This window comes from Erinaceus europaeus, chromosome 20, assembly GCF_950295315.1.
Source record: "Erinaceus europaeus chromosome 20, mEriEur2.1, whole genome shotgun sequence".
Taxonomy (NCBI): domain Eukaryota; kingdom Metazoa; phylum Chordata; class Mammalia; order Eulipotyphla; family Erinaceidae; genus Erinaceus; species Erinaceus europaeus.
In genome coordinates, this window is record NC_080181.1 from 49,242,093 (window position 1) to 49,258,065 (window position 15,973).

The following is a 15,973-nucleotide window of genomic DNA, read 5'->3' on the forward strand; positions in this document are numbered from 1 at the left end:
ATAATGATCACAGCTCTGGTACCATTATCAGTACTACATTTGGTTGTGTGGTCTTTGTATAGAATTTGTAATACCAGACTCAGTTAATCTACCTGAGGGAGGATTTTGTTACAACATGTATTTCTTTTCTTTTCTTTTTTTTTAAAGTTGTTTTCCCTTTTTGTTTCCCTTGTTGTCTTTTTATTGTTGTTGTAGTTATTATTGTTGTTGTTATTGGCATTGTCATTGTTAGATAGGACAGAGAGAAATGGAGAGAGGAGGGGAAGACAGAAAAGGGGAGAGAAAGATAGACACCTGGAGACCTGCTTCACAGCTTGTGAAGGGACTCCCCTGCAGGTGGGGAGCCAGGGGCTCGAACCGGGATCCTTTTGCCAGTCCTTGCGTTTTGTGCCACATGTGCTTAACTCGCTGCACTACTGCCCGACTCCCACAACATGTATTTCATGATCCAAATTAAGAAGTTATTGCTTCTAGTGTTGGAAATGTGACACTCTTGTGTTGAAAACACAGTGCAAAATATTTTGGGGAAAATTAGTTGAATTCCTGTATCCAGTTTGGTCTTGGAGTCTTGGTCTAAAGGTGGATTCATGCATATACCATTTGATAAATAGATGTGTTTTAAAATTGTATCTTAATTTTTTTTGTTAAGATACTAGTTTTAGTTCTAGTTGTAAAGTGCCTGATCCAAAGTGTGGTGCCCTTATTTGTCTTTTAAGTGAAATGCAACTAAAATCTGCAAGGGGGGGGGAGCTATCTGTGATTTAATTGAAACATAAAGTTAAAGTGAGACATTTTTTTCTAGTGATGCATTTGTCATTCCAAGGACAAAAATGACACATATTTAAGTACAGAGGACTGCTCATTTGAATAAGTTATGGAGTCAATCTTGTCCAGAAAGCTACATGTTCAGAAATAGTAATCTAACTTTTTTTTCTAAATTCTTTAAAGTAAACATAGTATATACAGTCTTACGTGAAGGTCATACTAGCAAGGAGGTGGTTCCTTTCAGTTTGATTTTCTGAGTAATATTTTTCTAGAAAAATATTGGTTATCATAAAAATAATTTTAAAACTAAACTATTTTCCCTCTAAAATGAGCCTATTTCTCTATGAAGTCTTTTTTTAAAAAAAATTTTTAGTATTTATTTATTTATTTATTTTCCCTCTTGTTGCTCTTTTTTTTTTTTATTGTTGTAGTTATTATTGTTGTTGTTGTTGTTAGATAGGACAGAGAGAAATGGAGAAAGGAGGGGAAGACAGAGAGGGGGAGAGAAAGACAGACACCTGCAGACCCGCTTCACAGGCTCCCCTGCAGGCGGGGAGCGAGGGACTCGAACCAAGATCTTTACGTCAGTCCTTGCGCTTTGCGCCACGTGTGCTTAATCTGCTGCACTACCACCTGACTCCCTCTCTGTGAAGTCTTACTGCTAATGCTGGGTGTGTTTGTTCTTACGGCTGATGAATCCTGATTCTCTGTAAGACACATCAGCTCATTATAAAATTCTGCATTTAAGATGTAAGTCTCCATAGCTGGCTAGTTAATAAGCTCTTATGCTTAATAGACCGATTTTTAGCTTACAAAAGGTAACCCCGCTTCCATATTCCAACAATAGTTAGTTGAAAATTCCTAAAACAATTCTGAAGTTTGCAAAGGTGTAAGATAAAAGTCAGTCAAGCCCCTGGTCTTCACCTGCAGGGGGAAGGCCTCACAAATGGTGAAATGGGTTCGCAGGTGTCTCTGTCTCTCTTTCTCTCTATCCACCCCTTCCCTCTCAATCTCTCTGTCTCTATCCAATAATAAATAAATAAAAATATTTAAAAACTATAAAAGTCAGCTGAAGAACAACTTGAGTTTTATAATTTGTCATTTATTCCAAGGTATATTAAGAGTCATAAAATGGTAGTAGTATTGTGATCTCAGAATACAATTTTAAAAATAATTAAATATATCTTCAAATAATATTTCTTTCAAGGGGCTGAGGAGCTTTCAGATCCTGGTACATGATGGTGGAGGAGAACCTGGCCTAGAGGGGGATGATTGTGTATTGTAGAAAACTGAGAAACTTTAGACATGCACCCATAGTAATATTTACTATAAACTATTAATCCTCCTAATAAAAAGTAAAAATTTTCCTTCTCTCAAATTGTTGCTGAGATTTAGAAAGCTCTGAATTTGGAAGGTTTCATTGCGGTACTTCTTTAAACAAGAGTCCTTTAAACATTCTTGGAATAATGAGGTGATTTTTAGACTCAGAAATATTTAGGAGGAATTTTCCGGTGAAGTTATATTTCCATAAAGTGGTGATTTTAAAAATGCCAACCATCAAGTTATCCTATAAATTAAGTATCAGAATGAGTTGATTTACTCGCTTAAATTTCAATCAGTGTGTGATCCAGTCTTAAATGGTATATGGAGAAAACTAAACAATGTCCACTCCAGCTAGAACAGACACTCTTCAACACACCAGTTCAGAAGTAGGTCTGAATATGGATGAGAGAACTTTTAACACTCAAATTTGTTTGGTCTTCGGAATTTTAAGTTCATGTAGTTTTTCTGATTATTTCAAACTACTCTGAATTCTTAGCATTTGTAAAGCCAGTGCATAAAATATTTATTTTGGGACTGGGTAGAGACAGAGCTGAGTAAGTGCATACATCACAGTGCACCAGGACCCAGGTTCAGGCCCCTGGTCCCCACCTGCAGGGGGAAAGCTTTATAAGTGGTGAAGCAAGGCTGCAAATGTCTTTCTGCCTCTCTTCTTTATCTCCTCCTCTTTGCTCAATGTCTCTCTCTATCCAATAATAAATATTTTTCAAAAGATCAAAAAGCATTTCTTTTATTTTTTCAATTTTTTTTTTTTTATCGCCATCAGGGCTATTGCTGAAGCTCGGTGCCAGCACTACAAAACCACTGCTCCTAGCAACCATTTTCTTCCTTTTTTATGTAAATAAAATTTCAATTGTATTGATAAGCATGTAATTAAAGATAATCAAGTATTCAAGTAGATACAGCATTATAAATACACGTGAGAAGGACAAGAGATAACAAAGATAAACCTATAAAACTTAAATGTAGTATAATAGAATATATTTGAAAATTAAGAATTAAACTATTATTTCTCATGATAGACATTAGAATATATTCTGAGCCCAAAGACCATGAAAATACTACATAGCAAAATGTGTGGTAAAATAGTACAACCACTTTAGAAAATAGTTTGGCCATTCCTTAAAAAGTTATACTTAAGCATTTTCATATGAGCCAGCAATTCTATTCCATGGTACAAATCCAAGTGAACTGAAAACATAGGTCCACACGGAAGTTTTTGCAGAATTAGTCTTAGTAGCAAAAAAAAAAAAAAAAAAAAGGTAAATAACTCAAATATTCGTTAACGTCTAAACAAAGAAACATTTACTTTCTTGTGATACAACCACCCAAGGGCAGACGTGGTTGTTAGTATCGGCAATTCTGTGCTTGTAAATTATACTTAGAGATGGTGTAAAAGTGTAACATAGGCACCAGCCCACTAGCCAACAAGAAACATCACTACCTGTAAGCAAATAAGTGTGAATGAATCTTGTTGTGTTGGATAGCATTTCTCTGTGTGAAAGTAAACGTATGTTCATAAGTGACTTACCTAATCGTAATTTTATATGTTAGTTATCACTAGAACATACAAGATCATTTTTGGTATATTTTAAATAGAATTATATTTATGCTATATTGCCTATTGCTGAGATCTGATTAATCTGTGCAGAAAAAAAAAAGAGAAGAAATTGTTGTTCGGCAAATTGCAGATGAACTTTTGGGGTTAGGGTGTATTTTTAAACAACTTAGCAAATACACTCAAAATATTCATCTGTTAGCAATAACTTCATGATGTAGAAGTCACTTTTAACACGAACACAGAGAAACTAAAGTGAGAACTTTTACAGGACAATTTTATTTTATTATGGAACAACTTATGATTTGGAGTTTTCCCTAATCTGTACAGCTTTTTAAATGACTTACTTCTGCTCTTTAACAATTAATTCACCTGGTAGAAAGTAGTTGGGAATGGATGTTCAAGGCTCCCCCAGGCCCCATCAGCTAGGGCAGGAGGAAAGCTTCACAGTTGTGGAACAGTATTACAGGTGTATCTTCTCTCTGTCTCTTTCTTCTTCTCTATCTCTCATTGTTTTTTTCCAAACAATAATAACAATGGCCACTTTAGTAGAGTTCAAGCCCTACAGATAATCCTGGTGGTTAATAATAATAATAGTAGTAGTAATAATTTTAATAACATCTTTTCGCAATTTCCCCTAACGTTGAACATTATGCTCTATTATTACTGTGACCTTTTCACAGGACTGCCCAATTTCATTGCTTGAAAAACTGATCGGATCCCTCTAAAATAAACCTAGAGTTTTTCTTCAAGAACTGAAAGTGTGTTCTGAGTACATTGTGGCCTTGTGAGGTACTAAGTACAAGTGGATATTTTACAGCTTCTCAGTGAGGAGGTAAGGTCACCTTGAAGTTCGCATATTAAGTTATCTCCCCCCCAAGCCCCAAATGAGTAATCATTAAGCTGGGACTGAGTTCCAGCTTCCTGCTAGTAAGACTTAGCCTTGGGAAATCAAAAAGGATTCGTGTTAAGATGTGTGTGGGTTTACACCACGAATTGACTCTTTGATACTGGGATAACTCGTGCACTCACCTTCTTCTGAATGAACATTTCTTTGTTCTAACACAAGGCTTGGCTGTTGCTTACTTTGAGCAGTCACTGAGATGGGAAAACCTAATAAAGAATCACCTGGAAATGAGATTTTAACTCAAACACACACACACAAACACTCCATCACGCATGGCAAGGGACCACAGTGCTCAGACTACAGAATGGCCTCGCCTTGGGTTTGAAGCGAAGGGGTTCTAAGAACATGTGCTTGCTTTTGCATTTGTTCATACCCTCCACCTCCACGCCCAGCTCCTACCCCCACCTCCACCCCCACCCCCACCCCCCAAAAAAAAATATGATCTGGCTCAGAGAATTCACTTCTTTGAGAAGAGCGATTTCTACCCTCATTTGTGTTTGAAACATGAAAACAACATAACAGCTGCATGCCGCATTGAATAAGGAAGATACACATGCATTTAAATCACTTATATCTTACTTTTTTATGATGCAATTGTGAATTATGTTCTTTTTGCATCTGTAATTAGAGGGCAGAACAGATGGCGAAGGCTTCGTTTAAAGTGATGTGTCCATTAAAATAACCTATGCTGCCAAATGATTGTTCACTCTAACAGGGCATTCATTCACCATGGCAGGCACTTTGCTGCACTGAAATATGTTGCAAAGGCCCCTGGACTATACATGACGCTTATTATTTTTAAGGGCTTTCCAATAAAAGGGTTCACTCTAGCACAGCTCGCTTTGTACCTCATTTATCTTCTGAGCATATGTTTTACTGTATTGTTCTAATTAAAAAGTGACCTTGTATATAATGATCAGAACTCAGTCCTGAAAATGATTCATATAGGAGCTGGGATAGGAGAAGGCAAGGCAGGCCAACCCCATTAAACTGGACAGCAGGGTGGGGGGTGGGGGTAGGGCGAGGTCTTTGAGGGAGAGGATCTTTCCCCAGGCCTCCGTGCAAAGAGTTGAGATGAGTCCATTCATCTCCGGACGCTTTGACTTCTCATCACAAACAAAACAAGGAAAATGAAAGGGTGAAAGAGGTCACTGTGAAATCTGGTTCAAAGATGTCCCTATAAAGTGTAGCTATTTTGCATCGGTCCTAGGCAAATGGCCTACTGACATTTGCACTGCTCAGAGCTATTAAAGATGCATTTTGTTTTGGTTCATGTGATCATCCCATGTTGGTATATCAGATTCTGCCAGCTGCAATAAGAAATTTTACTGAACTTTCATTTTTATCACCTTCTGGGGGGGGGGCATTTAAATGTCATTTTCATAGAATGCTGGGAACTCTGCAAACTAGTTATTGTAATTTCCACACTATGGCAGCAAAACAGTTTTAGAGATTAGAAGAAAGACCCTACTTATTCCACTGGGAAAGGTATTTTTAAAAGCACATTAAAAACATCTGAAGAAAACATACATGCTTTATTTTCATATCATTTCTTGAGAATGGCTTTTCTGATTCAAGATTGTCCCCCAAATCAAAAGTATAAATTAGAAATTCCACAAACAACATTGAAATGCAAAGATCTACAAAGGGGGGAAAAAGTTGTAACTGACTTGAGAAAAGTATTATTCTTAACATGTAAAGAGCTCAGACAAATCAACAAGAAATGCACTAAGTTTCCCAATAGAAAAGTACTGAATAGGCACAGATCCTTAGCTCCCAGCAGGAAATGCACATGTTAAAACTATTTTAAGCCCCTCCTACCTTATGTTTTTGTTCATTAATCCTTTCTTAAATAAAAAATTAAAAAAAAACTATTTTAAGATAAATAATTGTTTAAAAACAAGTACTAATTTGTGGTTTTAGCTAAAGATTCAAGAAACGTCAGGATAGTCAATAAAGATTCAATTAAAAAAGTCAAAGTGGTGAGAAAAAGGTATTTTCAAATTATTTTTTGAAAAGCGTTTGGACAAGAACATTAAAAATCATGTAATTTTTTTTGCAACAAATGGGAATAAATAAAGAAAGAAAGAAAATAAGTAAAGATATATAAAATGATATATGTAATTTATATAATGTAATTTTTAAAATCAAATTTTATAGGTTAATACTTAGGAATCACACAGTAAGAGGACAAAAATATGTGCTCATCAGGTATTAATAGTCTTATTTATTGAACTTTTTAAAATCCTGGTAAAACCATTTAAATGTCAACATCTGAGGAGTAATTTGATGCATTTACTCATTTTATCACTTTCATACAATGCCCAAATACTTCAATATTAAATAGAATGTTCTTAAATTTTGAGATCTGATTGCAAATACGAAGACATTTTATACAGAATGACTTGCAAGCAAAGACATATTCCAAAACTAGGAAACTTCCTTTCCTGCAAACTGAATTCCATCTCTCAGGCATGCTTCTCTTCAAGTTTGGCTAATCAATGGGAGAGTCTCCTACTTGGGGAGTTTTTCTGCACTGGTCTTTTTGTGAGTAGTTAATGATCTGTAAACACCATTTAAATGCACCAGGGGAGTCCACCATTTAGAATTCTGCAGGGACCCCTTTTGAAGAAAGAAAAGTCTGTGGATAATACAAATACCCACCTCTAAACAATGTTTTATTGGCTTTAAAATGTATTTTAAAATCCTTTAGGTGGCATTCCCATCCTCATAAGAGTATTTTTGTTTCTGGGGGAGGGGGAGGAAAAGGCTTCCACTTTAATAGAGTAAATGTTTCCTCTTCTTTAAGTAACTTTAATTTGGCATTATAATGAGAGGATGCCTTGGGGTGAGGAGAAATTCTAGATGACTTTAGCTTGGTCTTTGGATTCTTTGAGCTGGTGTTTATGGAATGTCAAAAACATTCTTCCAATTTAAAAATATTGTATTTGTTGGATAGAGAAAGAGAAGTTGAGAATGAACATAAGAGAAAAAGAAAGTGTGTGTGTGAGAGAGAGAGAGAGAGTGTGTGTGAGAGAGAGACCAGAGCATTGCTTCACTGCTTGTGAAGCTTTCCTCACCCCTGCAGACTGGGACTCGGGGCTTGAACTTCCCTGCATCCTTGCACATGGTAGCATATGCTCTCAACCAACTGCACCACTGACTGGTCCACTTCTAACCTTTCGATGAGCTTTGTCACCGTGGGACAGGACTGAGGGATGAAGTAGCAAGAGGAATTCAAAGCAGATAGTTCATCTGGGTTTTACTTTCTTGATGGATGAACTTAAAAATGTTTGTGAGCACTTAGAATTATAAAACACAGAATCCAGAAATACTCCTTTAGAAACACTATAGAAAAATCAAAACTCGGGGAGTCGGGCAATAACGCAGCGGGTTGAGCGCAGGTGGACTGGCTAAAGGATTCCGGTTCAAATCCCCGTCTCCTCACCTGCAGGGGAGTCGCTTCACAGGTGATGAAACAGGTCTGCAGGTGTCTATCTTTCACCCTCTCTGTCTTCTCCTCCTCTTTCCATTTCTCTCTATCCATATTAAAAATAGCCTCCACATTAAAAGTAGCCTCCACATTAATAATAGCCTCCAGGAGCAGTGGATTCGTAGTGCTGCTACTGAGCCCCAGTGATAACCCTGGAGGTGAAAGAAAGAAAGAAAGAAAAAGAGAGAGAGAGAGAGAGAGAGGAAGGAAGGAAGGAAGGATCCTCCCTGATGAAGGGATATTAGAAAGAGAGAAAGAAATTAAGGCTCCATGACTTCACTTCCTACCCAATTTAAATGGTCAGCCCAACTCCCAAAACATACTAGTGTGCACTGAGGTTATAATCAACAGCAGGTTCATTGGAAAACTCATGAGGAGATGGCAGTATTGAAATGACGTTCAACCCGTTCATAGCGGGATCCAGCACTTAACACATGATGTGATTCGACTGCTCCCTGCTTAGACACTGTTTTAGCTTAGGTAATGCTCTAGGACAAATGTGTGATCTCTCTCATTCAACTTTACTTCCCCTCCGGGCACACCCTAGACAGTGACATAAAATCTATACTCTTCATAAGTGTGTGCTCTCTCTTACTTCCCTGGACTACTCATGAAGCCATAACTTCTGAGTGGAGCAGTGTTAGGCTTAAACTCGGTGGAGGGTACCCATACAGTCCAGCCAGTGCTTCTGTTATTTTTCTGTTAATCAGCATCTCTTCCATCATTGTGAACTGCTTCAAACTAGGCCCTGGATAAAATTTAATAAGACTTCACTATTCTTTTTTTTTTTTTTTTCCCTCCAGGGTTATTGCTGGGCTCGGTGCCTGCCCCATGAATCCACTGCTCCTGGAGGCCATTTTTCCCCCTTTTGTTGCCCTTGTTGTTGTAGCCTGTAACTTGTTGCGGTTATTATTATTACCACTGTTGATGTTGTTCGTTATTGGATAGGACAGAGAGAAATGGAGAGAGGAGGGGAAGACAGAGAGGGGGAGAGAAAGACAGACAGCTGCAGACCCACTTCACTGCCTGTGAAGCGACTCCCCTGCAGGTGGGGAGCCGGGGGCTTGAACTGGGATCCTTGCGCTTTGTTTCAAGTGTGCTTAACCCACTATGCCACCGCCCGACCCCTGAGACTTACCTATTCTTTAGAATCACAGCATCAAGTTTCTTCATGATGTAAAGTAATGGATCAGCAGTGAAGAGATTAAGCATTTGAGGAGTGGGGGGCCGGTGCAAAGTGCACATGGTGCAAAGCACAAGTATCCCGGTTCGAGCCCCCGGCTCCCCACTTGCGGGGGGTGGGGGGGTGTGGGGGTCGCTTCACAGGCGGTGAAGCAGGTCTGCAGGTATCTATCTTTTTCTCCCCCTCTCTGTATTCCCCTCCTCTTTCCATTTCTCTCTGTCCTATCCAACAACGATGACATCAATATCAACAATAATGATAACCACAACAACGATAAAACAACCAGGGCAACAAAAAGGAAAATAAGTAAATAAAATATCTTAAAAAATGAGATTAAGTATTTGGCAATCAACATTCAGAACTTCATAAATGTGAAGTTACTCCAGACAGACTACATATTGATCTAAAATGGAATCAGGGTACAAACTGGGGCAGAAAAAGAGAATCACTGCACACTCAGTAAAATATAGTATCAAACTGACTAGGAGGAATTCATTCTTTTGTGTGTGGTTCTTTTTTTTTTCTATTATTACTGTTATTATGAAAACTCAATTTTAAAATATCAATATTTTATGCCTTAATTTTTGATCTCTGACCATGCTATTTGTCATTGTTGGAGTGGTGGTCTGCAAACACTACTCAGATGCATTTTCATCATGAAGTTGATCTTTGGTGATCATTTTTTCTCACTGAGTGCATCTATCTTTCTAGGTTAAGACTTTCGGTTTTCACTTTCCCAAAGGTTACATCTATAATAATTGTGTTACCATACCTGCCAGTGGCCATTTCTCAATTATTCTAATACCAGTATTTGTGGCTTCCAGAAGGAGTGTGTTTCCCATTTCTCCCCATACACAGATGTTTGCTTAATGAATAGCTGTGTTTGTCTCCTCTGCCCCAGACAGTGAAGAAGACATAAATCAGAAGACAAGACGTTCGTTTAAAAGTCCAGCTCCTGGGTCCATGGACTCTGGGTCCATTCTCCCAGAGGGATAAAGAATAGGAAAGCTTCCAATGGCCGAGGTGGGACACAGAACTCTGGTGGTGGGAATTGTGTGGAATTGTCCCCCTTTTATCCTACAGTCTTGTCGATCATCATTAAATCAAAAAAAATTTAAACCACTGTAATAAATGTATTAATATATATATATAAAAAGAAAAAGTCCAGCCTGGTATGAATGTGAAGTTTTTGTGAGCTCGGTGTGAAGGCTCAGAATTCCATGGCTTGTTGAAGGGATATCTTGAACCACTGCTAGTTTCCTTCGATTCATTAAGGTCGATTGAAGGAACTTTGTTGTTTTTTTTTTTTTTAACTTTTTTTATTATTTATTTTCCCTCTTATTGCCCTTGTAGTAGTTATTATTGTTGTTGTTGATGATGTCATCATTGTTGACTAGGACAGAGAGAAATGGAGAGAGGAGGGGAAGACAGAGAGGGAGAGAGAAGATAGACACCTGCAGACCTGCTTCACTGCTCCTGAAGTGACCCCACCCCCACCCCCACCCCGTGCAGGTGGGGAGCCAGGGCTTCAACCGCGATCTTTACGCCGGTCTTTGCGCTTCGAGCCACCTGCGCTTAACCCACTGCGTTACCGCCCGACTCCCAGCTGAAGGAACTTTGTAGCCTTACCTGTGTGTTCTCCCAGGTAAAGACGTGCATGCAGGCACACAAGTGTGTGTCTGTGTGTGCGCTCGAATGTGCTCGCTAAGACCTTGAACATTGTTAATTCCAATTGTGAGTGAGGGTGATATCTGACATGTTTTCACAGAGGACAGTTTTCAGCTCTTGAAGAGACCTGTTGGGATAAACACATTGAAGATAATAGCGTGAGGGCAGGACAAAAGCAGCAGCATTGTGAAAATGCCTTCAACCTGAAACATTCTGACGGAACTATGCATGAACAATGGACCCAAACTGCCTCGTGTGGTATGTAAAGCTAGCAATAACCTTTAATGGCAACTGAAAAATGAAGCATTTTGTTAGCCAGCAGAAAGGAAAATGCAGATTGATTCTCTTTTTGTTTAGATGTAAGTGCTTATCAAGGTTAGTAGGTATTCAAGGCCCGTGACACCAGAATAATTTGTTTTGTTATAATAATGTACAAAAGGAGAGTTCTTGGGGGGCTTTCAGAGCGACTTGGACGGCCGGATAAAATTCAACTACCTTGGCTTTTCATCTCCTCTGGACACGTCTCCTCCTTCATCTGATAAGGAGAAAGCAGGTGCCAAGCTAAACGGAAACCCTTTTAAAAAGGAGATGACAAAGTTAATGGTTACAGCAGATAACTGGTAAGATTGTGTTCCTCAGTGAGTATGACGGAATTGAGACTTGGGTTTTGATTTGAACTGCCCTACAGTTAATTGATAGGTAATTTTTTTCAGAAATTTCTACCCTGTACTCCGGGATGTTTGTGGCCATTCATGGTAGGCATTTCAAATCACAGGTTTTTTGGACAGCAGAGACTCAAGTGTATGTGAATGGATTTAACCAGAATAAAAGTCATAATCAATCCAAGGAGCTTTGGCCAACATGGACCAGGGCTGGAATAATGCTGTGTGAAGTGGTTTGAGTAACAGGATTGTAAAATGAAGACATGGCCACTGAGGAGTCTCTTGGAATGGAGGAGCTATCAAAAGGAAGAGAAAAGCATAAGTTGAATAGCTACCCCTAAAATGAAAATCACAGTGACATAATAATAATAATAATTATTATTATTGGAAAGGTTTCAACAACTCACAATGTATATAAATATCAAATCACCCTGTTGTGTATTTGACACTAGTGCTATAAGCTGATTACAAAGCTGATTATATCTCAATAGTAATAATAATAATAATAGTAGTAGTAATGAGAAAGTTTCTTATTTTCTGCAAATGGTGATTGGAAAAACCAAGGCTAGCAAAGTGAATTTTTAAAAATCTTTTTTTAAATTTATTATTCAATGGAAACAGAGGGAAATTGAGAGGGGAAGGGGGAGATAAAGAAGGAAAGAGACAGAGAGACACACCTACAGCCCTGCTTCACCACTCACGAAGCTTTCCCCTTGCAGGTGGGGACCAGGGGCTTGAACCTGGGTCCTTGTGCACTGTGATCAGGTGCACCACCACCTGATCCCGCAAAGTGAATTTTCGGAACTCTGTTAGGTTCACATTTTTAGAGGGAAATGATTGGGTGCAATGTGGCAGAGTCTGGACCAGGAATTCATGGTTTTACTGTCATTACTATTTTCTCCCGCAGTCTGCCTCTCTGTTTACTGCTCAGGCTACTGATGATTCCTTTTGGGTTTAGATGGACCCTCCATATTCTCATGATCTAGGGAAGGCATAATTTCCAAAGGGAAAATCATCTTGAGTGGAGGAGGAGCTCCAATTATCATACTATAATCCTTGAATTTTTGCAAAGTCTGAATTTCTTTCCCATTTTTTTTCTTCCCCATCCCAGACCCCACTATATATATACCTGTCATGTAGCATAGATAGATGCTCAGAACCTTTATGATTTGCTTCTGTGTGTAACCTATTCTCCCTTAGGTCATTTTCCTTGACCCTAAATGGAGTCCCTCCCCTTTACATGGAAAACTTTTACTGACCCTTTAGAACACTTAGCAGGACTCAGATATCAGCTCCTCTGGGCTGGCCTCTCTTGTTTCCAACATCCGTCAGGTGCTCATCTCCCAGAAGTGTCTCTCTAATCCTTAGACCACATAGTCCTGAAGATGAAGATGACATCTCTTCTTAACCTCTGTGTCTTAGACCCTATCTCAAAACTGTGTTGGCATGAGCAAACCAATCTGCTTGGAAGAATGAAGGGGTCTTGGGAAGTGTGAAGGCAAGCCAGAGCTTTCCAGAGTACTTCTCCTGGCCTGCTGCTTCCCCAGAACTGGGCCTTCCTCTGGCAGCCTATCAGTGGCAATGAGAGGTCTCTCTCTCTCTCTCTCTCTCTCTCTCTCTCTCTTGCTTTTCCTTCTCTAGGTCCGATGGTAGTGACAGATCATTCAGAGGCATGCTGTGTTTGGAATGAAACCAACACAGCCATGGCGATCTAGCACTTCAGTCCCTATCAATCTTGACAGGGGTTTTATATGGGGATTTTATGATGTCGGGCTCCATAGCCCATCACACCTTCCCTGAGCCATGCACTCCTGGGGGAATATTAGTCTACAATTGCAAAATAAAAGAAAAAAAGAAAAAAGAAAGAAAGAAAGAGGAAGAGAGAAAGAAATTGTTCCTGCTAGTTATACAGAAAAGCCCCATGGTATGTAGTTGAATGATATAAATGTCATCTGTATGTATATACGTGTGTATCACGGGCCTACTAGTATTTGCTCACACAAATTACACAAGCATAGGCATATATTAGCAATTTCTCCTGAACATGCTGTCACAGATCGAACACACACACTCAAAATGGAGAGAGAAGGAAAAGAAAGAATAAAATTATTTCACTACATCATTTATATGTCAGAAGTCTGGGGAGGGAGGAGGCACCGAATTTTAAATGAGTGAGATATGGGTCCTTCGAAAATGTCAACCCCATTCCTGTTTCTCACTGTGTCCATTTTGCTGTCTTTTCACCAGCCATCAAGGTTGGTTGTGCTGATTTGCCTCGTTTGAAATTGGGGAGGATGTGGATTGATTTTTCAACTTCCCTGAAAATACCCAGGAAGGGCCATCTGTTAGGATTAACTGGGTGTGTAAATCCCTTTTGACTCATCTTCTCTGACAACAGGGTGGAAGAGGAACTGGTCGACCACCGGCGTCCTCTCTGTTCACAGTCAGAAAGATACCTTCCCTCAGCAAAGTCCATCAGTTAATATTAACAAGGAGAAAGGGAAAGCATAACTTGGCAGGAAGCTTGGAATTTCCCCCAGACTCGAGTCAAGAGATCATCCAGGAAGGAGTCTAGCTGTAACGCACACCTCTCTTCCTCCGATGAGAATGACAAGTGGGGGTGACAAGGCCTGCTCTCCTTTGGCAAACAAACACCCACTCTGGTAAGTGCCTTTTAATGTGCCTAGTGGAGGCCAGGTCGAGGGAGAGGATGCACAGTTGGCAAGTACTGAGCTGTAAGGGGATCGCTTTGACATGCTGATAAAGCTTCTCCGTTTACTTTGGACTTGACTTTATCATTTACTGAAGGATATTATTAGCGCGGAGATGATAGCCGTTCTCTCATCTGTCCAATGAAAGTCGGTGAAATGTATATGAACAAAAAGGTCTACTATGGAGAATCCGACCCTGTTTGTTCAGTGACTTGGGGGATCCTAATCATACAGCTTAACAGAGGTACGGGCCCGGAGTAGAGGGGAAGAGCCCACCCAGCTTGAGGACCCTCAGGAAGATGAGTGAATGAAAGGGAGTTATGTTAAAAAGGGAAGCTCACCCAGTTCTAAACCTCCGTTTGGTTTTCCCTTGTTACAAATGTGATATTATCAGGACAGCTTGGCTCTCTGGAGCCAGATAGTACACAGTGTTTCTGACACTAACTCCAGCTTTAAGGCAAAGATTGACCATGTACAAGGAACCACTTGGACTGTGACTCCAGACTCTTCTACCCTTTCTGAAGCAAGCGTTTCTGAATACCTCCAAATGCACATGTACCTTGAGGACATTTGTTTTCTTGGGTTTCTTTCTATTGTGTTGTTGCATTTTGTTTCTCATCTGCCTTAGCCTTGCTGGAAAAAACAAAAGCAACAATTAAAAACACACCAAATAATTGCCTTAGTGCTGATCTCTAATTAGCTGGGGGTTTTACAACATGAGTTCGCTGCACGTTTTCTGATGGTTTCATTGATTGATTAATTGATTGTTGCATCCATTCATCCAGCCAAGTCAACAGACACAAACAAGTGAAGTCATAGGATCGGGAAGCAGGAGCTGTATGCTGGGTGCGTCAAGAAATGAATTTGAAAAGTTGTACTGTCCCAGGCAACTCTTCATAGTTTTCTTAGCTCTAACTTGCATAATGATTTGGGAGATAGAGGTAGGCATTACACCTAAAAATATCATTTCAAACATGTTTTGGAAACTGCAAAAACATTATGCAAATTCTGTTTTATTCTCAGAGGCTGGAACTAGGGCCAGAAGATTGTGTGAATTAAATCAGTAAGAATGACGTATGAATAAAGTTAATAAGCATATTTTAAGCATCTAGTTTATCTTCAGAAATGTATCAGCTGTCTGTACAAAGACGAATCTGGCAGGACTCTGGATTCAACAAGGTTAAAGCCTGTGAGAAGAAAATAATCCAGTCACTCAGAAGACGCAAATCAGTGAGAGAGTTTTACAGAATTTTATTGAAGTAATTTATTAGCTAGGCCAGGCCAACAACACTACAATTCTCTGTAAACCCCATTCTGATTTTGCAATAATCCGTGTTTAAAGATAATACCAGATATTCAAAGATATGACCCTTCTAAGCCCAGTCAGTTATTCACTTTCATTTGGAATATTCTACTTGTTAAGCAATTTCTTGATTTCATGGGAATTTGGATATGTCCAAGGGAGATTAAATCCAGACTACTTTTCTGTGTATAAAAAGGCCAATTTTATTTATTATGATTATTTTGTTTGTCACTAGAGACTCATCAGTCTGGACTGACTTTTTTGAGAAACAGAGAAGAAAGACACTAAGCTTCCCACAATGCACCAGGGGACTGACTTGAACCTCCCTGCGTGCATGGAAAAATAGGGCCACTGTGCACGTAAGTTCCCTTGCTTATTCGCT

The 15,973-nt window shown here is 39.3% G+C and overlaps 1 long non-coding RNA gene across 1 annotated transcript in view; it reads left to right on the top strand.

The window, feature by feature from the left end:
• LOC132534859 (uncharacterized) overlaps positions 1–15,973 on the top strand; it is a 538,114-nt gene that overhangs the window by 485,691 nt on the left and 36,450 nt on the right. The window contains exons 19-21 of the long non-coding RNA XR_009546598.1: positions 11,016–11,173; positions 13,976–14,240; positions 15,827–15,950. This is a non-coding gene — a long non-coding RNA (uncharacterized LOC132534859). The remainder of the gene's footprint in view (positions 1–11,015; positions 11,174–13,975; positions 14,241–15,826; positions 15,951–15,973) is intronic.